Source organism: Wyeomyia smithii, chromosome 2, assembly GCF_029784165.1.
Source record: "Wyeomyia smithii strain HCP4-BCI-WySm-NY-G18 chromosome 2, ASM2978416v1, whole genome shotgun sequence".
Classification (NCBI taxonomy): domain Eukaryota; kingdom Metazoa; phylum Arthropoda; class Insecta; order Diptera; family Culicidae; genus Wyeomyia; species Wyeomyia smithii.
This window is the reverse complement of record NC_073695.1, coordinates 16,405,338-16,430,609: the sequence shown is the minus strand read 5'-3', so window position 1 is coordinate 16,430,609 and position 25,272 is coordinate 16,405,338. Positions and strand designations below refer to the sequence as shown.

The following is a 25,272-nucleotide window of genomic DNA, read 5'->3' as shown; positions in this document are numbered from 1 at the left end:
ATCACGTGTCGATGCGTACACATTGATTAGATTTCCCCCGAAAGGTAACCGTGCGCCTCCTTACATTGTTGAATCCATGGAGACGCCATGTTCACCATTACTAGGGAACAGATTTGAAGGGCAATTTGGACCTACACACTCAAAAAAATTCGCTAAATCGTGGCATTATTCGTGTCGAGATTTGGACAGCCGAGTGATTGGGAACTGTCTCGGCTGAATCTATTTTGTCGAAAATCTCAGGAAACCAATAAATGACAGATGTTATTTTATGCCGAGAGTCACGGTACGTATTTGACTGTGCCCAGTAAACTACTCTGACGATCTTTCGGTTATATCAGCTGAATGTTTCGACACAGTAAAGAGCCGATTTTTCATCGGGAACCATTCGCAGAAAACAATTTCGCTGAGAATTCAGTAGTTTTCTTTCGAAAGTTAAATTATAAACTCGATGATTTTTCTTCATTTTGAGTTTTACATGTATGTCATTTGTCTTATACTCAAGTAGGGCACTGAGCAAGCTTCTACTCTAAAACTACGTCTAATGTTTACCCTTAAAACAAATGTAATGATCTTGCATTTACAAGATTTAAAACTACACTTTTTCGGATTCCTGCCGCTTCGCACGAATCTGTAATACACTTTTTTCGGTTTCGGGCTTGTTAACACCTGTAGTTTGCACAAATTTTAGCAAAACTTTTCACTGCTTCCTGTTTGCTCGCGCGTAACACATTTAAACAAATTTGAACAGAATTAAACGTTGTTCACCAAGCCCCGTTAATTTCAAGCAGCTTTGTGGAAAATAGTTTTTTATCCATCTTTCAAAATAACCGGTTAAGAACTAGTTATCCTAAATCTGTTTTTAGTGTGCTCTATGCCTTACATTGGCTCTGTCACCAACAATAGATAAGTGATCGTATGTTGGTTTGCTGCACGAAGATGAAAACGTAGAAGCAACGAACCCGGCGAGCAATAATTCTGCGGCTTTTTGACGCATTTCAGAGCTGGCTAGGGGCACCAAAATTCCCAAGAACGGTTGAAAAGTTTTAATCTTTTATTTATTTTCAGTTTGAATTCTAGGGCATTTTTACGCTTTTTTTGACCAGTTTATTACACAACTGTATAAAAATTTTATTGATGGGAATCCTTCTATTACCCTTTTCCTAAAAATTGTAAATTTATAGCAGAATAAAAAAGCGTTCAATCCAACCAATACAACCGTCATCCATTTCCAGCAGTGTTAGCCTTTGTTTTAAAATTCTCATTACAAGTTCTCATTACAGTAAGTCTCATCGGATCTATCTTCTGGAGTTTGAAAAAAAAGCCTTTCGGAGAAAAGTTCTAAGTTATTTTGGGCTGTTAGGAACCAACCAACGTTCTAGGATTCAGAATGAGCTTGGAGGAACTTCTGAAGAAAAATGTCCAGATAACTGGTGAACGCAGTGTATGTTTACACTCAGTCAGAATGATTTTCGTGGTTTGGGGTAGGAATACTAGTCCATTTTGGCGTATTTTTGAACGCTAACAAATATATTGCCATCCGCTCAGAAAATCTTGGAGCATTCCCGTTAAAAAATTGGACTCGAACATGACTTCATCTTTGAACAACATAACGACCCGTAGTACACGGCTCATGAAATTGAACTATTTTTTGCGTATCACGCTGCTGGAGTGGCCTCCACAGTCCCGGGATTCGAATCCAATCGGAAATTTGAGATTCGAAAATAGATAAAATCAACATGACCAATTCATTCTGTGCCGAACACGCATCAGTACTGGACGTGTTTGGTGATCGGTCCGATAGAGTATAAAACAAAAGACGTGTGAACAAGTGTTGGCATTGTTTGCCTGGTCGAGTGAAATAAATCCGGGTTCAAGGTCGTGCCTTTGTGCAACTGTTTCGCATCGTGACTGCCAGCTGGTGCGTAAGCCGATTTGGCTGCTGGCTGGATTGTGCTACAGCAGTGGACGAGACACAAACGAGGAAAAAGAAGAAGCCATCAGTGTCAGCGAGTTGTATCGCTGTGTGGAGTGATCTCACACCTGGCTCGCTGCTGGTGGCTGTTTGGTGCTGCTGTATTGGTGCTGCTGGCTGTAACGGCTGCTACTTCGAACGATCGGACAACCAACCTTACTGGAAGGGAGAAATAAAAAGGTACGTGTTCTTGTCAGCGCTAGTGCGCTAGACTTAGCGCAATGGATGTAGATCCCTCGCCTCCCGCGCCACCATCCCCGAACCCCTCTGACCCTGACCCTTCTGTTACCCCCTCCCCTGTTCATTCTTCAGTCCCCCCTCGCCCCAGGCTTTACCCAGACGGAGCCCAGGGCAGCTATACTGTTTATTTTCGGCCAAAGGCAGGACCGAAATCGAAAAAGTTGAACCTCTTGCAGATTTCTAAAGACCTGACGAAGGAGTACAAGGGCGTGACCGAAATTTCCAAGGTCCGGCCTAACAAGCTCCGTGTCGTGGTCGGTAACCTGAAAGAGGCCAACGATATAGCTTGCTCTGAGCTCTTCACACGCGAGTATCGCGTTTACATACCCGCACGAGACGTGGAGATCGACGGTGTCATAACCGATTCGAGTCTGTCCGTCGAGTGTATACTGCAAAGTGCCAAAGGGTGCTTTAAGAACAAAACGTGTCCCGAAGTAAAGGTGCTCGACTGCAAGCAATTGCGGTCAGCATCGATCATCGGTGGCAAAACAGTATACACTCCGTCAGACTCGTTTCGAGTTACGTTCGCCGGGTCTGCACTACCAAGCCACGTCTCGATCCACCGGGTTCGTCTCCCTGTGAGGCTCTACGTGCCCCGCGTCATGAACTGCCTGAATTGCAAGCAGTTAGGCCATACAGCCGCCTACTGCTGCAATAAGGCACGTTGTGGCAAGTGTGGGGAGTCTCATGCGGAAGATTCTTGCAGTGTTAACGCTGAAAAGTGTATTCACTGCGGAGAAAATCTGCATGAGCTCTCGACATGTGCGGTGTACATGCAGCGCAGGGATAAAATAAAACGGTCTCTCAAAGAGCGTTCAAAGCGTTCCTACGCTGACATGCTGAAGAAGACCGTTACCACTTCTCCCGTTACTTCGAACCCCTTCGATCTGTTGTCCTCTGATGAAACCGATTCTGACGATTCTCCAGCAGGAGCGTCTTACGCCAATCCTGGGGAGTCTAGAAAGAGGAAAAATATTTCCTCTCCTTAACTTCCCAGAAAAGGTCCTAAGATTTCTCAAAGTGAAATGAAAGTTACAAACAAACCAAACAGTGCTGCGGAAAAACCGAAGCAAACTCCTCCTGGGCTGGCAAATTTAAAGTCCCAGAAGGAGTTCCCAGCACTGCCAGGAACATCTAAAACCCCAGTTGCTCCTTTTACACTCCCAGTTGATGAAACAAACTCTGGATTAGTGAAATTTTCTGACATTGTGGACTGGATTTTTGAAACTTTCAATGTACCCGATCCAATTAAAATTTTTCTTACAGCATTCCTCCCAACAGTTAGATCATTTTTGAAGCAGTTGACTGCCCAATGGCCTCTCCTTGCAGCGATTGTATCCTTCGATGCCTAATTCAACTGCGTATATGAAGGATTCTATCTCTGTCTTACAGTGGAATTGTAGAAGTATTTTACCAAAAATTGATTCGTTTAAAGTTTTGATAAATAAAAACAAATGCGATGCATTTTCCCTCTGTGAAACTTGGCTTACTTCAAATATTGATCTCAACTTCCATGATTTTAATATTATTCGCCTTGATCGAGACACCCCATATGGAGGAGTACTTTTAGGGATTAAAAAGTGCTATTCTCTCTATCGTATTAACCTCCCCTCGATTCCAGGCATCGAAGTTGTCGCATGTCAAATGACAATACAAGGTAAAGAGCTTTGTATTGCCTCAATATATATTCCCCCCAGAGCACAGGTTGGGCAACGGCTGCTCTTTGATTTAATAGAACTTCTTCCCTCGCCACGTTTGATTTTGGGAGACTTCAACTCTCATGGCGTGGCTTGGGGTTTCCCATACAATGATAACCGCTCCTCTTTAATCTATAACCTTTGCGATGACTTCGACATGACTATTTTAAACAACGGTGAAATGACACGTATCCCGAAACCTCCAGCGCGCCCAAGCGCTTTGGATCTATCCTTATGTTCGACGTCGCTACGGTTGGATTGCACATGGAAGGTAATCCTCGATCCTCACGGTAGCGACCATCTGCCTATTCTTATTTCATTTACTAACGGGTCAACTCGCATGCGACCAGTTGACATTCCGTATGACCTCACACGGAATGTCGATTGGAAGTTATACGAGGAAATGATTTCAAAAGCGGTCGATTCGATTCAACATCATCCACCAGTTGAAGAATACAACCTCCTCGCGGGCTTGATTCTCGACGCCGCGTTGCGAGCCCAAACGAAGAAATATTCTGGCGTAACGATTAAAGAACGGCCTTCCACTCCGTGGTGGGACCAAGAGTGCTCCGATGTCTACACGCAAAGATCCGACGCGTTTTTGGCCTACCAGAAGGGAGGTATACCTGGCGACTATTTACGGTATTCGGAGTTTGATACCAAGCTTAAAAGTTTGGCTAAAGCAAAGAAACGCGGATATTGGCGTCGGTTCGTGAACGAGACGTCGAGGGAGACATCGATGAGCACTCTTTGGAACACAGCCCAAAGAATGCGGAATCGCGTAACGGTCAACGAAAGCGAGGAGTCTTCAAGTAGGTGGATATTTGATTTTGCCAGGAAAGTATGTCCGGACTCTGTTCCTGAGCAAAATATTGTTCGTGATGCGTCTCCGGGCCACGACGCGATAGAATCACCTTTCACGATGGCAGAATTTTCAGTTGCCCTCCTGTCCTGTAACAATAACGCGCCTGGGTTAGATAGAATCAAATTCAACTTGTTGAAGAATCTACCCGGCAATGCCAAGAGGCGCTTGTTGAACTTGTTCAATAAGTTCCTGGAGCAAAACATTGTACCGCAGGATTGGAGGCAAGTGAAGGTGATCGCCATCCAAAAACCAGGGAAACCAGCTTCTAATCACAACTCTTATAGGCCGATTGCAATGCTATCCTGTATCCGGAAATTGATGGAAAAAATGATACTCCGTCGTTTAGACCACTGGGTCGAATCAAATGGTCTACTATCAGAAACTCAATTTGGCTTCCGCCGTGCCAAAGGGACGAATGATTGTCTTGCGTTGCTTTCAACAGATATTCAGCTGGCGTATGCTCGTAAAGAACAAATGGCGTCTGCGTTCTTGGACATTAAGGGGGCTTTTGATTCCGTTTCTATTGACATTCTTTCGGGTAAACTTCACCGACAAGGATTTTCTCCAATTTTGAACAATTTTTTGCACAATTTGTTGTCCGAAAAGCACATGCATTTTACGCATGGCGATTTGGCAACTTTTCGCATTAGCTACATGGGTCTTCCCCAGGGCTCATGTTTAAGCCCCCTTCTTTACAACTTTTATGTAAATGACATCGACGAATGTCTGGCAAATTCATGCACGATAAGACAACTTGCAGACGACAGTGTAATCTCTGTTACAGGAGCCAAAGCTGCCGATTTGCAAGGACCATTGCAAGATACCTTGGACAATTTGTCTGCTTGGGCTTTACAGCTAGGTATCGAATTCTCTCCGGAGAAGACTGAGATAGTAGTTTTTTCTAGGAAGCATGAACCTGCTCAGCTTCAAACACAATTAATGGGTAAAACGATTTCTCAGGTTTTGGTACACAAATATCTTGGTGTCTGGTTCGACTCTAAAGGCACCTGGGGTTGTCACGTGAGGTATCTGATGAAAAAATGTCAACAAAGAGTGAATTTTCTTCGTACAATAACCGGACAATGGTGGGGAGCCCATCCAGGAGACCTTATAAGGCTTTACCAAACAACGATATTGTCTGTTATTGAATACGGGTGTTTCTGCTTCCGCTCCGCAGCAAACACACATTTGATCAAACTGGAGCGAATACAATATCGTTGTTTGCGTATCGCCTTAGGTTGCATGCAGTCGACCCATACGATGAGTTTGGAGGTTTTAGCTGGAGTACCACCATTGAAAAACCGCTTCTGGAGCCTGTCTTCTCGTATTCTAATCAAATGTGAGGTCTTGGACCGTCCCGTGATTGAAAATTTTGAAAGGTTAATCGAACTTAATTCTCAAACCCGTTTTATGACATTGTATTTCAATCACATGTCCCAAAGTATTAATCCTTCTTCGAATATTCCAAATCGTGTCGACTTATCAAATACTTCTGATTCTACTGTGTTTTTCGATACATCCATGATAGAAGAAACTCGTGGAATCCCGGATCATTTACGCGTGCAGCAGATCCCTAAAATTTTTTCCAAAAAATATCGAAACATCAACTGCGACAATATGTACTACACTGACGGATCACTTCTTGATGGGTCCACTGGCTTCGGTATCTTCAATAACAATTTAACCGTCTCCCATAAGCTCGATAATCCTGCTTCTGTTTACGTCGCAGAATTAGCTGCAATTCAGTACACCCTAGAGATTATCGAAAAAATGCCCACGGACCATTATTTCATCTTTACGGACAGTCTCAGTTCCATTGAGGCTCTCCGATCGATGAAAGATGTTAAGCACTCTCCGTATTTCCTGGGGAAAATACGGGAACATCTGAGTGCTTTATCCGAAAAATCTACTCAGATTACCTTAGCGTGGGTCCCTTCTCACTGCTCGATACCGGGTAATGAGAAAGCGGACTCTTTGGCTAAGGTGGGCGCAACAAACGGTGATATTTATTAAAGACCAATTGCCTTTAATGAATTTTTCTCATTTGTACGTCAGAATACGATCATCAGTTGGCAAAATGCTTGGACCAGAGGGGAACTGGGAAGGTGGTTACATTCCATAATCCCCAAGGTGTCGACGAACCCGTGGTTCAAGGGGTTGGATGTAGGTCGGGATTTCATTTGCGTGATGTCCCGGCTTATGTCCAATCACTATAGATTTGACGCGCTCCTCCGTCGTGTTGGGCTCGGGGAAAGTGGTATCTGTGCCTGTGGTGAAGGTTATCACGACATAGAGCATGTGGTTTGGTCATGCCCTGTACACCGTGACGCCAGGTCTAAATTGATAGCTTCCCTGCAGGCCGAGGGTAGACAGCCGGCTGTTCCTGTTCGTGATGTCTTGGCGAGCCGTGACCTATCCTACATGTCCCTTATATACGTTTTCCTGAAATCCATCCATGCCCCAGTCTAGTCCCGTTCCCCTCCGTCTACACCCAACAAAACGACAAGAACACGTTTGAACCTTAAGCACAAAACCAGCAACCAGACCCCGCACAATAGAACCAGGACCCAAGGACTATGAGCCTCTGTCCCAACTCACGACATCGTGGCTCAGCAGAACGAATCCATACATGCCATTCGACGATTATCAGACGACCATTGAACAACAAAACACTGATTGGAAATCCCATGCTAGTTTTAAGTTAGAATTAATTTCAGCTCGTAGTCGGCAGCGAGGATAAAAAATTTGCTTTAGTTTTTAAGTCATCAGATATAATTGGCGCCGTTAAACATTAAATTGTATTTGTGCCGTGTCAAATAAATGTTATGTGAAGAAAAAAAAAAAAAAAAACATGACCAATTAACATCGACTCTGTTTAAAGCTCTGTAGACAGCGTGGGAATCAATTGCTGAACATTACTTGTGAAGTCCCGTGGAAAGCATGCCACGTCATTCACAAGCGGACAATCATTCTAAGGAAGACTATAAAATAGGGCGATTTGTTTTTTTTTTTTTTTTGTTTGATTCAACAGTGAATAGTTTTTGGCTAACCCTCCAGATACACACGTACAGGTGCTCGATCCAAATCGAGTAAAAATATGTAACATTCGGTATTTCATAGTGATCACCATACCTTTCTAGAAGAAAGGCAAAATGTGCAAAAAGTTAATCAACGCTCGTTGATCTAATTTTTTGCGCTCGTTTAGTACTGCCCAAAAACTAACGGAACGAGACAACAACAGGAGCAGCGGAGAAAGAGTGGGGCAAGTCTTTCATGATATCAGCGAATATTATAGCACTTTACCAGCTGCGGCACAGATTGATGGCGACAACCAGCAGCAGCAGCAGCAGCGGCACCTTCATGCCGTACGAAAGTTCTCTACAACTCGCGACTCGCCACGTAGCAGAAAACGAACCGAGTCATTACTGGCGCTGCTCGGCTCGGCGAAAGCAGCTTTTCCAAGACGACACGGCAGCGAGGAAACAACAATGAAGAACGAAACGAAACCAACGGGGACGAATTGTGGCCCCAAAACGGAGTGGGTGAAAAACATAATGCCTTATTGGACTTGACAGTAGCCGATTTTGCGCACTCCATTCAACTGGTCAATATTTTTCCTCTTCAGTTGCGAACCTTTACCGTTAATCCTCTGTTCGGCTCTTGACTTGACCAATCGAAAAGAAAAACAAAAAAAGGGAAAATGAAAGCCATTCAATTAACCTCGACACGGGGAGCCCCTTCCGGTGAGTTTTCTCTAGACAATGGATAATTACGGTTCGTCGCAGTAGCGCTAACTTCACTCAATTGATTGGGATTTTTTTTATTGCGGACTGCCGTTATTTTGTTTGCTCCGAGAGTGGATATTTTACTTATGAGGTTTATTAAAGAGTGTAGTTCGGTTATTGAAACCTAATCCAACCCGGAATCGTTTCTTGTAAATTATCAGAGATAATTACAACTTTCCATTTGGTAGTGAGAACCACATAGGAATGTTGCTTGTTCACCCAATGATAATATCCACTTCTAAAATAAATGTAATGTTGGTTCTAAAAAAATGCCTCAAGGTTTTGCTCTTTCCATTAGAAACAAGCACCAGGCTGATTTTGAATCAGCTTTACATGGGCTGCATTAACTTTGGATCACAGCTATTTTGAAACAAAAAATTAAAAAGTTCATTTTTTAATTTATATTTAAACATACTATACTCAACAGAAATTTTGTTTTGAATAAGATCTAAATTAAGAAACAATATTGAGTTTTAAAACTCAAGACAAAAATTCTTTTGTATTGCAATTTCGCCTTTATGTTTTAATTTTGTAATATCAATGAATTTCAGTATCAAATATTTCCATTTCTTTTTTTATCATTTGATTATCATATTTGACATAAAAATCTGATAAAAATCAGCATATCAGAATGTGTTAGTCAAATATTTCCCAGTAGAAACATCTTCTGATTGCCACTACCTTTAATAAGATTTTACCTAAAAATGTGCGAAATTGCATCAGAATTTTTACAATTGGTTTCACAAATAAAAGTAAAAAAAAACTTTCCAAAATCTGATCTTTTTGCATTTTTTTCTGCATTGTGATGATTTTTTCTAGAAAAGCGTATACAAACATCATGGATTTTAGAGTGTACGATTTACGAGAAATGATTTTTTGAAGAATCTGAAAAATCGAATAACGTTCAAACTCATCTAAGGATCTAACCGTTTTTTGATAAAATTTTGAACAAACAGAATAATGTTATGAAAAATAGTTTTCAAAAAAAATCCAGCCCAGTAGCTAGTAATCACGAAGAATTAAATATTTAAATTGAAGCATTGACAAACTATATAATGCGACAAAAATATGATAAATGGTTTGAAAAAATTGAAGAGATTGCGTATGAGACAAGACCGTAAAGTTAACGTAGAATTAGGATGGCCTGTTTTATGTCAAGGTATTTCTTGCACTCGATTGGAATTGGTCAATTTGATGGGCTGAAGCCGTAAATTTCGGTTATAATTCCTATTCAACTCTCTATTTTTTTCGAATGTTTGAAAGATTGAAGGAGAAACGTTTTTATTCTTGGCCTGAAGTTATTCGGAAATAATGTTGAAGGTTGCTGGAATACAGTTGTCGGTAGAGCACCTAAAATTCAAGATCAACAGCATCCTGAATTTCAAAATAGTATTTAGAGTTTATCTCTAGTCCCTGAGCATAATCTAGATTTCGAGAAAAAATCGTATTAAGTAGTGTTCGACCATACCAGACTGTTTAATGGTATATGGCGTTTTTTTTTTTTTTTGATTGGCCGAAGTTTACGTTTGAAACATGACTTTACATTTTTTAATAGTAAAATAAATAGTATCATAAAATCATTAATTATGAAATAGCATTTCTGAAATTCATTTGTAATTTGTTTGGCCGAGAACAGTTTTTCTCTAATCTCTTGGAAAATTAATGGCTAAGAATTTTTTACCTTTGGAAAAAAAATCTTGAATATGGTAAATACTTGGATACATAATGCAATATGACATAATCTTGCAAAATAAACTAGTCTACCGGGAAATAAGGGACCATTCATTAATGATGTCACGCGTTTAGGGGAGGGGAGGGTATTTCAATTATTGTGACATTTTGTGACATATGGGGGAGGGGGGGATTAGCTTGAGTGTGACATCACATTTCAACAAAAAAAAAAAATAAATAAAAAAGTCACATACCTAACCACAGAGATCAACTCAGAACTATTTTTAATATTTGCATCATTCATTTATAGTTCTACGATCCCCTTTTTTGCTTAAGATTTGCTTTAGATAAAATAAATGACAATTTTTTTCTCCCTAAATAAGCATAATGTTCTTTAATTCCGTTTCACCGTGCATGTTTATTTATGAATGACAGCGCAATTTCATTAATTTTTAGTATCTCTCAATCCAATCAATACAAAAATTGTGACAAAACGTTAATAAAAATGCTTGGTTATTGTAACATGTGGAGAATATTTGGATTGCGAATTGATTGAAGAAGAGGAACTAAATATTGATGGTTTTTCAAAAATCAGCAATGATGCTGCAGTTAATGTCTCGGCTTTCTATGTCGTCGATATGCGACTCCATCAGCAGCATCCTTGAACTAAGAACTAAACGCCTTTTCTAGTTATCTTCTATAATCTTCTTTTCTTTTTAGTTTCAGTTTTTCTTTCAGTAAAATCGTTCTTATTAAGCAAAAATACATTCCTAACAAATTTCTCGATTTCAATCAATTATCACCAAAGAAGAGGGAGGGGAATATAAAAACGTAACGTAATTAAGGGGGGGGTTAAGGAAGTTGTGACAACTTGTGACAAGGGGGAGGGGGGAAGTTAATATTTTTCAAATTTTGCGTGACATCATTAATGGATCGTCCCTAATATGATTTAATCGTTCGAATTCAAATATTACCAAAAAAATTTACTTTGGAAATATTCATTAAGAGTTTCGTATATACGAAATCAACGTCCAAAAAATTACCAGTTAAATTTTAATGAAGTTTCTGGTCTTTCTTATAAAGTTTAAATAACCGAGAAAAACCGAAAAATCGAAAATTGATTTTGAGCGGCCACCCTGGTTTTGGAATCACAAAAAAAAGTGAACTATTAGTAAAAAAAGGGGTTTGTTAAAAATCTATGCTTGAAATTTTTCTTCACTAAAATCTAACGGAAGAGGTACCAGAAATTATCCTAAATGTATCTTCGTGGTTTACGGATAGCCCTTTATAAAATATCTTTTTTAAAATACATAAAAATTTTAGCCTTTCTTACATTTTCCTTAATTTTTCTAGTATTATAAAAGTTACCCGTAAGCAAGGAACATAATTAAAAAAAAACTATCAAAATTAGCCGCATTGACGGTACTACTATAAATCGATTAACCCGTAAAGACCCGGGACGGAACTTGGTTTTTGAGAATGCTCGTTCTCAGAACTGGAACGGCCGATTTGGCAAAACTTAGAATTTTTTTCAAGGGGAATAGTTGCTCAGTTTTGGTAAAGACGCCACCCATCTGGACTCCTCCCCGTTTTCGTGAGACGCAAATATGTCTGTGTTTTGCCTTTCTCCTAGAAAGGTATCGCAATCACTTGCAAAACCGAAAGTATAAAAGTGCTCCAAAGGGCCGAATGGCATATATCACTCGACTCAGCTCGACGAGCTGAGCATTTTCTGTATGTGTGTGTGTGTATGTGCAGATTTTTATTCTCACTCACTTTTCTCAGAGATGTGTGGACCGATTTTCATGAAATTAATTGCAAATAAAAGGTCTTTTTGTCCCATAAGACCCTATTAAATTTCATTGTAATCGGATTTTTAGTTTAGAGGTTATGTTTCAAAATGTAAAAATCATATAACATCATTATCTCGAAAACTACACAACCGATTTGAACAAAATTGATTTTAAATGAACGGACTACTCAAAAAACCTTTAACTTTTGAATTTCATAAAGATTGAACTTGTGGTTCAGAAGTTATGATAAGAAACGTGTTTTGAAGACTACTTAATCTCACTCATGTTTCTCAGATATGGCTGAACCGATTTTCATAAAATAAGTGTCAAATGGAAGGTCTAGTTGCCCCATAAGACCCTATGGATTTTTTTGCAATCGGACTATCACTTTGCCTGTTATGTATAAAAATGTGAAATCCAGCTATGAAAAGGAACATTTTCCAAAGACTACTTGAACTTACTCACTTTTATCAGAGATGGCTGAACCGATTTTCACTAAATTAGTGTCAAATGAGAGGTCCAGCTGCCTCATAACACCTTATTGAATTTAACTGTAATCGGACTGTAATGTATCGGAATGTGAAAATCACGAAACTTCATTATCTCAGAAACTACACAACCGATTTGAACAATATTGATATCAGATAAACGAGCTAGTTAAGGGTTAACTGATGAATTATGATTGTACACGTGGTTTCATAATTCGGCTCCTCTATACGTTCCCATTTCATTCGATTATAATCGAACTTAAGCAACCGTTTTATATTGAATTGTTAAAAAAACGAAAGTCTATTATCTCAAAGATTACACGACTTATTCAACATAATTAGCGTCATACGAACGAGTTATCTTTTAAACTTACTTATAACAAACTTTGTAATAACTTGATATGTGGTTCAAAAGCTATGGAACGAAAAGAAATTCAAAGACTATTTAAAACTATACCTGCTTTGATCAATATACGTGGCCTCAACATATTTAAATGTGGTTTCGTACTATTTGAACGTTCCCGGTATCGCTCGAGATGAAATTGTTCGAAATTAAAAGTCATTTCTTTTATTTCGCTTTTTCTCAAGCACTAACATTACGTCAAATTTCATATTTTATACTTCAATTACAACATCAATATTTTAGAACCCAAAGAGTGAATATAGGGTAGGAAACGGCTTAAGCAGTGGCGCCTATTATAATCAGTCGAAGAAAGTAGGCCTTAAACTCCTGAATATTGATCAATATTGATCGACAATTTCAATGATGGAAACGGAAACTTTGATTGTCTAGCTGTCTTACGAATATGAGAATTACCGTTAATCACAAAGAAATCACACAAAAATCACCATTCGAAACAAATCGACCTATATTGCAGCCATTCAGGAGCCACTTCCGGTGCTGAAAAAAACGCCTGCAAAACAGATGGAAACTGCTTAAAATAGGTTCGGGTGATTGGAATAGTTTCCCTCGATTGGTAATTTTAGTTGATTATTGTTGAAGTTTGCTAACTTAGTTTTAAAATATGAAAACATTTTCTGACAGAGAAAAAGATAGAGAACAGATTGATATAATTCTGATTGAATTCCACCCAACACATTTCGAGAATTTCGTCTCAATACACAGGCGGTTCCTAAAGCTGCTGAGAATATGTTCCCTACCCTACTTTTATTGGATTAAAACGTCCATGTAAATCTATTTTCACAAATAATAAGTTTGAATGAGAAAGGCTGGGTCTGACCGCTAGGTGGATTAATTTAGGTTTTTTTCTAATTTTTCAAACAGATTGAGCAAACACTGGGTATTTCCATACGTATCAATTGCTCCATGTATCAAATCATGTCAGGTGGATGAAAGATGGTATGTAAGAGAGAATTTTGAAGTTTCCAAATTATTTCAGTACAAAATCACAAAACTAAGTATAAATAAAAATACGTATTTTATAAAAATTCAAACAACAAAACCGTTCTTCAAATTTTAAGCTCTACATTTTTTGCGGTAAGGTCTCCTGAATCCATACGCGATGGAATATTTATTCTAGCATGCAAATATTTTGAGAAAAACCAGTTTAAATTCACTAAAGTACGTATTTTCATGGAAACCTGTTTTTCTCAGTCTCCCACGGTAGGTTTCGACTTAGCTCTTCAATTTTCAAGCTCTATATTTCTAGAGTACCGTCTTCTGAATCCAAATATGGTGAAAGATTGTTTCTAGCATGCACAGATTTAGAGAAAAACGAGTTTGAATTCACTAAAGTACGAGTTCTTATGAAAACTTGATTTTATCCAAATCTGTGCATGCTAGAAAAAATCTTTCACCATCTTTGCATTCAGAAGACGGTACTCTAGAAATATAGAGCTTGAAAATTGAAGAGCTAAATCGAAACCTACCGTGGGAGACTGAGAAAATCAGGTTTCCAAAATAAAATAAAATGAATAACATTCTAAGTTTTGCCAAATCGGCCGTTCCAGTGCTGAGAACGAGCATTTTCAAAAAACAAGTTCTATCCCGGGTCTTTACGGGTTAAGAAAGCTCTAACAGACAAAGATTTGTACTTGTAAAGAATGGCGAGATTTAGGGCCACGGTGCGAGCTCTCAAAAATATCGAAATGTGTCAAAAAACTTTTTTATTTTATGAGATATAAAATGACAATATTCAGCAAAAACATGCATTTTATATGATTAATAACTTTGTAGAAGGTTCGGGGGAATCTGAACGGAAATTGTGATTTCATAGAATTCATGTTGTTCGTAATATGTAAGAGGATGACACCCCGTTAAGCATACAGACGCGAGGCATAGTACGCTAGGCATAATGGACGGCAGGCATACGGACACCAGGCATATGGTCACGAGGCCGAATGGACACGAGGCAGAATGGACGCGAGGCCGAATGGACGCGAATGAGCCGGAATACGGTACATCGACATCATCAGCACAGCCATCTTTTAATAACATGTATTTCGCTTCAGAGTGACATTTGGAAAGCAATACACTCGCGGCCTTCGGCCGACTCGCTGTCCGAGCGAATGCTGTTCTTACTCGCGAATGCTGTTCTTGTGTGCGAGAGGCCGCCGCTTCCGACGCCGGGTCGGCGGCCGGCTCGGACTGCGGAGAACACGGCAGTATAGTGCCGCCTCGTTTCCTTGCCCTCGATTATGCGTCTTCGCCGCATGATTTAAAAATAATACCATGCCCGACCTAAACTCTTTAGAAAAATAGTTACACTTGAACTACATAAGTAGAGTAAATCATATCTGAGTTTAATATACAATTGGTTTGATGACGCTTTCTGCCAATCATCAAACGTGCAACATATTTTTCAATAGACATTCTGATGGATAATTTTCAATTCTGACATTCTGATATGGATGTTGCAAATCCGGGACACGTAGTCACGATAATTGGATCTCATGCGATCGTGCAACATCGTATTCGGCCTCGCGTCCATTCGACCTCGCGTCCATTCGGCCTCACGTCCATTCGGCCTCGCGTCCATTCGGCCTCACGTCCATTCGGCCTCGCGTCTGTTATGTCTTGTGGCAATATGCCTCGTATCCATTATGCCTCACATCCATTATGCCTCGCGTCTGTATGCCTAGCATACTATGCCTAACTTCCATATGCCTAGCGTCCATATACCTCGTGTCCCACCCCCATGTAAGAGACGCAAACTTGATACCCTCGGCAAAGTTTCTTGTTTTAAGTATACCTAAAAGTCTACTGTAGACACTACGCATCTATCTCAGTTTGATGAAAAAGTAAACTTTATATGATATGATGATCACTTGTCTTTTTATATCAAAAGATGCGTCCCAAGCAAAATATTTTGTTACATCTAAGTGTCTGTAAGCACTATGCGATAAATTAGAAAAATCATGTGCTGCTTCTGCAACAAACATCATTACTACTATGTAACCTGAAAAGCGCAAATTTGAAGTCTATATGCAACCAGTCAGGTTGTTACTAACGATGTTTCTGTCCGACCATTAGGTAACATGATTTGTAACATATCGATCGCAGTAAAACAGATGCATATCATAAAACTCTTCTTGGTCAAATTGAAGTTTCGATTCAACAAATTTCTCAAGCATATTAGTCTGGTTTTTACTCGCGACATATTTCAAAATTTAACCAGCATGTCCATGTCATATAAATGTGAGTGGTTCTTTGTGCTCATACATGATTTTGACATGCAAATTAAAATCCATGGTGAAACTGATGATTTTGCTTACGTAAAAAGTACGCGCCTCGAAAATGTTAGGGCATATAATAAATTAATTACTTTTGTTCACCATTCTATATACTCGTTTTAAATAGTTTTCGATGCCGGAGCAAACCATATATCTAAAAGTAGTGTAATTAACATCATAAATTTATAAATAATCCCTCTTTTATTGTTGGAAAACATTGTTGCAGGATATTGCTATATGAAACAGATTTTTTTCTCATTTACTCAAAATAATCGTCATTTCTATCATCCAACTCGGATTTACACTGCCGGTCAATAGAGTGGCTATATATTTCGTGGAACCAAACACACATATTCATTAAAGAAAAACCAAAAGATCTAGGAGGTAGTAACGAGTCAGTTTAATTGAAGCGTAATGAGAGAAAACTCCCAGGTTTTCTCATGTGGTTTAAATGCAGATTTTATACTAGTTTTTCTTATCCGGATTTTATGCTAGTTTCCCTTGCGCGGATTTTTGATTAATGCGCTTTTTTACGCGGGTTTTCAAATTAATGCTTTTTCGCGCGGATTTTCGAATTACGCGTCCTCGCACGGGTTTTTGAATTAACGCGCATTTATAAAATACCTTGTTGTTTTACCCGGATTTTAAGAGGTTACAAAATAAATTGTTACTAAAATATTTAATAAAACATTCTATAGAAATCTTTTTGCTTTAGAAAAATAATAATGTTACTTTTAGATCTTCCATTTTCCTATTATGATATTTGTTGCAATAGGATTAAATATTTAACAAATATTTGCAACGGTCTTCTAATTTAAAAATAAACATGACATGTTAAGATAAGGTGTACAGAAACTTTCAGTTGGTATTAGAATAAATTTGACGTTATAGTCGGAAATCACAATTCGGTCACAATTATCTACCGTAACTACTATTAAACATTAGTATGTTTCTTTGTCACTTGTTTATCGTCCGAATTTGTTTCACTGAAACAACGGCATCTCAAATGTTGCCAGTATATTATCCTGTAACAATAGCTTGACATATCTTGTCACGAAGTAACTTATTCTGCCCATGCATTTTGTTATAATGTAACGAAGCGGCCGCATAAGGAAACCACGGGCAAGACACACACTTTTTATCCAACGATATTCATAATATTCGACATTCGTTAATGATTTCCATGAAATAATACCAATTAAACCATTCTAATAGCATTAAAAATTATACTTTTGAAAGATCTAAAGCCGCACACGGTGAAAACTACATCAGTTTGCTGCTCTTATGAGGAATTATTTCGCTCATTTCTTGTCTTGAATATGTAAACGCTCTAAACAATCATAATATAACTGGCATTATTAATTTGTTAAAATATCGATAGTTTCATATAGAAATGGGTAATGGTTCGTCTTGCCCTTAGTTTCCCTGTGTTGTGTTTTCATCGCAAAGAGTTTGGAAACGGAGTAGCAATGCCGTTGTATCTGCACAACATAAGTGCAGACACGGATAACTTAAAAAAAAAAACTTTACCAGCTATGACAAACTGGGTGGTGTAAAAATTGTTTACTGGCCATCCAACACATGATTAGTTTAATAAAAAATGACGAATCTGTTGCGAAAAAGTAGAGCAGTCCATATTTTTGGTCAGCTAAGCAAACAAACTTCGAATCAATCTGCAATGTAACCTTTCAAAATATGTTAATTGCATACAAGTCGTCGACTAGTGGCAATGTGACAAGTTTTTTGTTATTCCGCATATCAGTTGCATGTAAACATGATTGTAACAAAGGATGATTGATACAAGTTACTGTTCGACTTCGGAGTTACATTAACCACTATGTAACAATACTGTATCTTGGGGAGTTGAAAAGTCGTTTCGCGTCTTATATGTGACCTTTTACTCTCTCATGCAGTTTAGTATGTTTCTGCAGTTACTGTGAACTGAGATCACAATGCGACTTTCTTTTTTATCGCTTTTTTCAAGAAGATGTTTCAAGTGCTGCTTGGGGTTTATAAATATCTTGAAACGGCAAAATAAAACACTGCACAATGATTTGGTTTGTAATGTAAACTACATTAAGAATGATGTTACTATACACAGACTTGTGCAAGAGTACGAAAATATTGAATTCTAATTGTAAATCTGTTCACCCTGACATTTTTTAAATATAATCGGGTAAAAAATGTGATCAAATCGGAGGCAGACAAAATCGTGGCTTAATCAAATCGGGTGTTTACTGTAGCTAAAATTATGCGACAGGAACGTCGGAAATTTTGTGACTATGCCTGGTTCTGGGTCAAATTTTGCATGGGGACTTTTATCGAGAAGACGAAATTAAACGGAATTCAAAAAGTCGATGTCTATTGGCATTCTACTGTTTGTGTCATGCGATAAGTAGTAATTCGAATGTTCTTCTCGAATTGACGGAAATACGCAACAGTTTAATTAAATAGTACGTGCGTTGCACGGTAAGCGGTATCGCTGAAGAAAGCAAGAAAACACTTCATCTTGTACGTTGTTCTCCCCTATTCTCGGGCACTCATATTCCTACTGCAACGCAACCCGTATCGAGAAGGAGTGGCGTGAGTGCGCCAAACCAAAGTATTTCTAATCGGGCTCTGCTACATGGGAGTCATTGATTAAGGGTACTCGCATTCAACCTGCCTCTTCCTTTTCAGTATTCTCAGAAGTTATTTTTTCATCAAACTTCTTCCCCCACGCGGTAATTAGAGCTACGCGACAGCACAGAACTAAAATATTGTTATTCATATTTCTACTGAATACTTCGCATAATTCTTCAAAACTAATCTGCATGTTTTCGCAAGCAATACTCGCTGAAACCGTACCATTGGTGACATTAGGTCTTTCAAAAAGTATGTTTTTATGTCTAAATAATTTAAAGTAGTAAAAAAATGAAAAATCACTTTGGTTGGTTCATACTTCGGACACCAAGGAGTCAAACGGTTTTCGAAAAACTTGTGTTTTGAGCAATATTTGTTTTTTTTTTTATCTTGAATTTCTCATGAAAGCCTCTACAATCAACACGTCCTTTCAAAGAGAATTGATAGAACTTTTTTTCAAGAAGAAAAAAATTGGTAGCCATCTTCAATCTTGGATTCAGGAAAACATGTTTCTTTTCAAGAATAGCCATTAAAAAAGAAAGGTTTGATTCCCACAACTTCGATTTCAATGGTTATTCTTGAAGAGCATGCCAAAATGGACCCTTTTCCGCAAAAAAAAAAATAAGAAAACATAGGACTGTTATGCGAATAGCGGCAGTATAAAGTTGTGAAAAATGTTTTAGGATACATTCATAAAATTAAGTGACTAACGAATTTAACTTGCCATTCAGATCAAATGATTTTCTCACCGACCATTAAACGTCATCGTTTATTGTTTGGGAATAGTGTGACATACGTAATAATGTAATTATTATCCGATATGACTTCCATTTTCTCACGTTGAGTGGTAGAAATAGCAACAACAGATTTATCTTCCGTTCTTTCAGTTAAAATTTTTGCTTGTGTGTCACTAACAGTACCCACGTTTGCAGCTTTTCCAATCCATTATCAACAATCGTTCTTTCAGCCAAATAGAGCATAATACTCACTAAATTATGCGTATAACAGTTAAGTTTCGATATGAGAGTTTAATGACAAAGAAGAAAGGTTGTGATATCGGGTTCGACTCCCAATCAAGTCGAGGATCTTTTCGAGCTGGAAATTTTCTCGACTCAGCACTCTGGCACGGTATATCGTTGTACTTATCCTACACATGCAAAATGTGTCAAAAACAATATCGATAACGAATTCTCTCAACTAAATCGCTAGTTGATCGAGACCGCTATTAGCCCCCAGGCTAAGCGTGCGATATTGTTTGTATGACAAAGAAAAAAGAGATGAAATAAGAGGTTTAGGAGTCTCAGAATTTCGCCAATTGTTTTCACGATTTAGAGTTTATCGACCTATAAACGGACATACAATTGAAGTAAAATCAGGATCGCCAATTTTGTCGCTAAAGTTGTATAAACTTTTTGATTTGTAGGAATAATCAAAAATTGAAAAAATATAAATCTAAAAATTAAAAAAAAAACATATACATGTATACCATACCCAAGTAACCAAAAGTTCGGATAAAAGTAGAATTCATAGACTAATCAGCTAATCTAACGATCATGAATAGAATTCTATTCAGCTCAATTTTTAAGTAATTAACCGTACTTTCAAGTTCGCATTTGTTGAATAAACTACGAATAGCATGCACAGCAGCTTCTAAATCGAACTAGAAAGTTCACACCAGGTTCGGATAGGTCGCTGACCAGAGCGCTATTCAGCTTGAAAAGAAACCTTCAAAAAACTCCAAATAAAAAATAAATTTGCAATTTTTCAATTCCCACCACTCATTTCTCGCGTGTTGGTATAATCCCATGATAATCATTTACTGAAGAAATCTAGGTCTGAAGAATAATTGCCTGGCTCCATTTATTATTAAATTTCATATTTTTTGCAACTTACTACACCAAGGTTCGAACTCGAGTCCTCCCTCTTTGAAGTCTAGATTCATACCACTGCTCCGTTCCCGCTATATGAGATCAGCATCGATTTTACTCGATGTGCTGATTTCTCTTTGTCACCTGAACGTTCATGGCTAGGAACATACCGGGTCTCTCTTTCAGCTTGAAAGTTCAGATAAAGTACAGGCGGAACCTCATGCAAACTAGGAAGTTCAGAAAAGACTGACGCGGAACTTTTTCTGAACTTTCAAGTTCAGAAAAAGTACACGCGGAACGCAATGTGAACTTAAGTCTGACAGTTCTCTAGTTTGTTTTGATTTACTGCAGTTTGTTGGTAATGTAATTGAAAAAGGTTGTGTACGCAATATTTTCCTTTCAAACGTTTGTTGAAAATTTTTTCTGGTAAGCAGTATATACAAAATAAGATAAATGATCAAAATCGACAAAAACTTTTCATATTAATAGACATGCTGTTTGCCGTAGTCGAAACGAGCCGTTGGTGACATAGAAAACTCTCGGTGGTGTCCGAGAAATGGATTCGGACCTCCAGAAGCGGCAACATGAGATAACAAAAGAAAGATAACAAAAGAAAGTGTTCAGATAGAGAAAGCCTTTAAACACCCTAATACTACCTATTGGAATTATAGCTTTGTTTTCCTTTTGCGGTTTATTTAGATAAAAAAAATTCGATGATAATAAAATAAACCACTTTTCTTTATTGTTTTGGAAAAACTCATTTTTCATCACTAATCCTGGAGCAAACTTGACTTTCGCCAAAGCCGAGTCGGAACATGAACATTAAAGTGGAAATGAAATAAGACATAGACTTCTCCTGAACTTTCGTGCTGATTAAAAGTACGGATAAAATGCTAACCGAACTTTAATTTTCGGCGGCTTAGAAGTTCACGTGTGAACTTTATGTGAACTTCAAGGTTCCAATGAAGAGGAACAAGCAGCTTATTCTGAACTTTCATGCTGATTAGAAGTACGGATAAAATGCTAACCGAACTTGAATTTCCGGGGGTTTTGAAGTTCACGTGTGAACTTTTTGTGAACTTTAAGGTTCCAATGAAGAAGAACAAGCAGCTTCTCATGAATTTTTAAGTTACTTTCAGGTTTTGACGGTACTTCATTTAGAATGAAGTTTGGTTTGTGAGTAATGTTTCCTGTTGTTCAGCAAGAAAGTTCCACGGAACCAAATCTGAACCTTATGTGAACTTCTAAGTTCGTGTGTTAAGTGAAATTCGAACTTCTGGTTGCTTGGGTAGTTTCCCCGAAAGAACATAATCCAAAAAAAATTCTACAAATATTTTGGCCGGCAAAATTTGAAAACATAATAAAAAACTGGATTGATGAAAATTAGAAAAAATCATTAACCGTATGACGTATCAGTTAATACAAGTTAAGAAATATGATGGAAGAAAAATCCAAATATTTCCCAAGCAAAAAATACTAAAAAGAGAAGTTAGAAAGACTAGGTTATTTCCAGAAAAAAAAGCTTAAAAACATATAAAAATACGTGACACGGTATTAGTTTTTTCGACATTGTTCGAACACAAACGCCCATATAAATTTACCCGCTGAGTGATTGCAAATAAAAAATGTTGTTTTTTTTTAAGCCTTCGATTTGCTACCGCGAAAGTTTTATTGGAATTTGTATAAGATTGATTTTTTTCCTGTATTGCAGAGAGTATTGCACATTCATTCTAAGATGTTCGGTTCATAAGTTGAAAAATGTGGAAATTTGAATTATTTAGACTTTTCTAGAGAATTTGGCGATTTTAAAGTTTTGTTTCCATTCATTGCTTGATAAACTCAACCAGTGTAGAAAAAATATTGAAATTTTAAGATCCATAGATCATTTTGTGCTCCAGTCTCGGTTAAGTTTCTTAAATTCTATTTCCTAAATTTATGTGTACATGATAAGTTCTGATATATTCCAACATTTTATAGCACTTAATAGAAGTTTTTTCATTGACTAATAACCCAAACTAGCGCTTTCTACACGTAATATTTTGTGAAATTAGCGCGACTTTTGATTAGGTTTGAATACTGACTGGATTACGAATGTGTCTCAACAACAACGCATCTGCTGTGTAAACATATAATCATGTTTTTTCTCGTGTTTTGGTCGCCAAGAATCACTGAAATCTCAAAATGTTTATCAGTACTAGTACCGTCGTTCATGTTTGTACATGCTATGTATACGGATAAACTGTCCATGGCAGTTTGATTCATTCTAAATTTTGATCGCTCAATCAGATGATGATGGTTCATAACCATGAAGGAATTTTTCAACAAATCTTATGAATAATTAAAAATTCTGTTCTCTTCTGGTTATGTGACGAGATCGAGGAGTCACGACTTGTTCTAGCGAATAAATTCGACATTTATGTGCTGAAACAAGCTGATATAACTATCATCACGATTGTTTTCATTTTTATGATTTCCCATTCCCATTCCCACAAAGACCCGCATAAAGTTTACATACATGAATACCTAAACTAGCAGCAAAGCCATTTCTGCCACCGAAGGCAACATTGTAACATTCGGTATCGCTTTTACTTCGGCCGAATACATTTGGAAGCCCTCCGAGCTACCCGCAAAAAAATTGGCAATTTCGTCACCACTCCCACCGGGGATCGGCAGTGCCAGTGCGGTTGTTGAAGCAAGCTATTCCCTTCAAGTAATGCTCTAGAGATAGAGAGAGAGACAGGTTTTAGTGCTGGAAAGTTTGATTAAAGTTGGACCATGGCCAAATTTGCTGATGGTTTTGGTTAGCCTTCGAGCAGTTTGAAGACGATACATGCAGTGTGTATCATATATATATTTCCTTCACTTCACATTGTCGACGTTCAATCATCGAACACACTTCAAAAGAGCCTAATTCCTTCAAATGAAAACGTTCCACGGACCAGACCCAAAACCCCGGCTTTCGGCTGCCATCGTTGCGAGAGCGCCTCGAATAATCGTAGGCTGCTTCATACCCCTATATGTATAGTGCGCTGTATGCTAAAGGGCTGTTGGAGTCGACCGAAGGAAAAAAATCCTGGCCGCTATCTACGCTTTTGCTAGTCGATGCACTATCAAATTCAAGTATACATTTTTTATTACATAAGAGGCCGTTTTGCTTCGTGATTCAAATCACTAGAAAAATTTTCGAGCTATCCCTTAGAGACTATAAAATCCTACTTTGGAAATTCACTCTATATGACCGTTCATCCTTCGCCGCATATTCAAACGAGAGGTGATTGATCTCCAGTGTTCTGTAAATATACCTTCTTCGGGGACTGCAACATGCACAGGTTTTTCACTCTTCCTTTATATAATCGCAAGCTATCCACATATCATCATCATCGTTACGATCATCATCCGAAGCACCAACAACTCCGTCATCGCCAGTTTGACAATCGTCAAAGAAACCATATGATTCACGCTTCCACTACTGCTGCAGTGTGGACATGTGTTTCTGCCGCCCTGAAACGTCTCCGGATGGCGACGCGTTTTTTTTTCTTCTTGCTTTTTTTTGAGTTACGCGACTTTCCACACTCCTGGGCTTACAAGCGAAGCCGCCGCTGGCATTCCGCGATTCGATTTTCACGACACCGCAATGCTGGGATTCGGCCCGAGACACCAACAAATAGTAATTCAATTTCCTCCCCGAAACGCACGCAAAACCTTCGAAAACCGACGGATCTCCATCAACTCTGACAGGAGTTATTCCAAGTTTTTACTTGGAGCACTTGAATCACGCACACATTCACTTTCCTAAATGGACTTTTCCAGCGCGGCTTGCGGTCGACCACCACACCGGGTTGGGAAGGGGGGGGGGGGGGGACAGGAAACAAATTCCACACGGCGTGATCCGAGCTCGGCGGTCGATTCCGTTGCGGCTGCCACCCTGGCTGGCGACTGCTTCGCTCTGCTTCTAGTACGGTTGTAGGACTCTGGAAATGGTATTCGACTGCCACGGAACTATCGGAACGCGCGTGCTGCTTTGGCCAAGTGTCTACATGAACTGAGCGAACCGAGTAAGCTTTCGGCATGCGGCTTCAAAAAAAAAACGTCATCATCCCCGAATGCCGCCGACAAACGTCAACTGAACCTTCCCTAACCCACCTTCCCGGTTTTCGCTTGGTTTTCGCACAAAACAAATGGCACCTGGAAAAGGGCTTTTTCCACTATACTCGCCGGTTCTCCTTTCCGGTCCACCGTTCGTTACCACAACAAGCACCCCATCGAGAACGAAGGAGAGCAAGAGAACGTTCAAATAGAAGAGAGAGAGAGAGAGCGGGAAAACTCTGCCCTCCGCGATGCGACAGTCGGCCTGGAGGAAAATTGGCAAACGAGCCACACTCGCGTGCTCTCGGCTCAACACACGATTCCATTTTTGACTCGCTGGCTGAAGCGACCTCAGCCGTCATCATTGTAAAGTTGTACGCTACAAGGTTTACAGCAGAAGGCACACGTCGGGCTCGGTTGGACTTTAGAGGGTGGTGGTGGTTGGGGAAGGGTTGGAAAAGCCCGTTGTGTATTTTTACTACCGTCGTTTTG

At 38.8% G+C, this 25,272-nt stretch overlaps 1 protein-coding gene across 13 annotated transcripts in view; it reads right to left on the bottom strand.

Annotated features, from left to right (window-relative positions):
* LOC129721468 (potassium voltage-gated channel subfamily H member 6) overlaps positions 1–24,723 on the bottom strand; it is a 371,920-nt gene extending 347,197 nt beyond the window's left edge. For all 13 annotated transcript variants that reach the window (XM_055674044.1, XM_055674053.1, XM_055674048.1 and 10 more), the window contains exon 1: positions 23,997–24,723. The gene's annotated coding sequence lies outside the window, so the exon portion shown is untranslated. The remainder of the gene's footprint in view (positions 1–23,996) is intronic.
* Between the last annotated feature and the right edge of the window lie 549 nt (positions 24,724–25,272).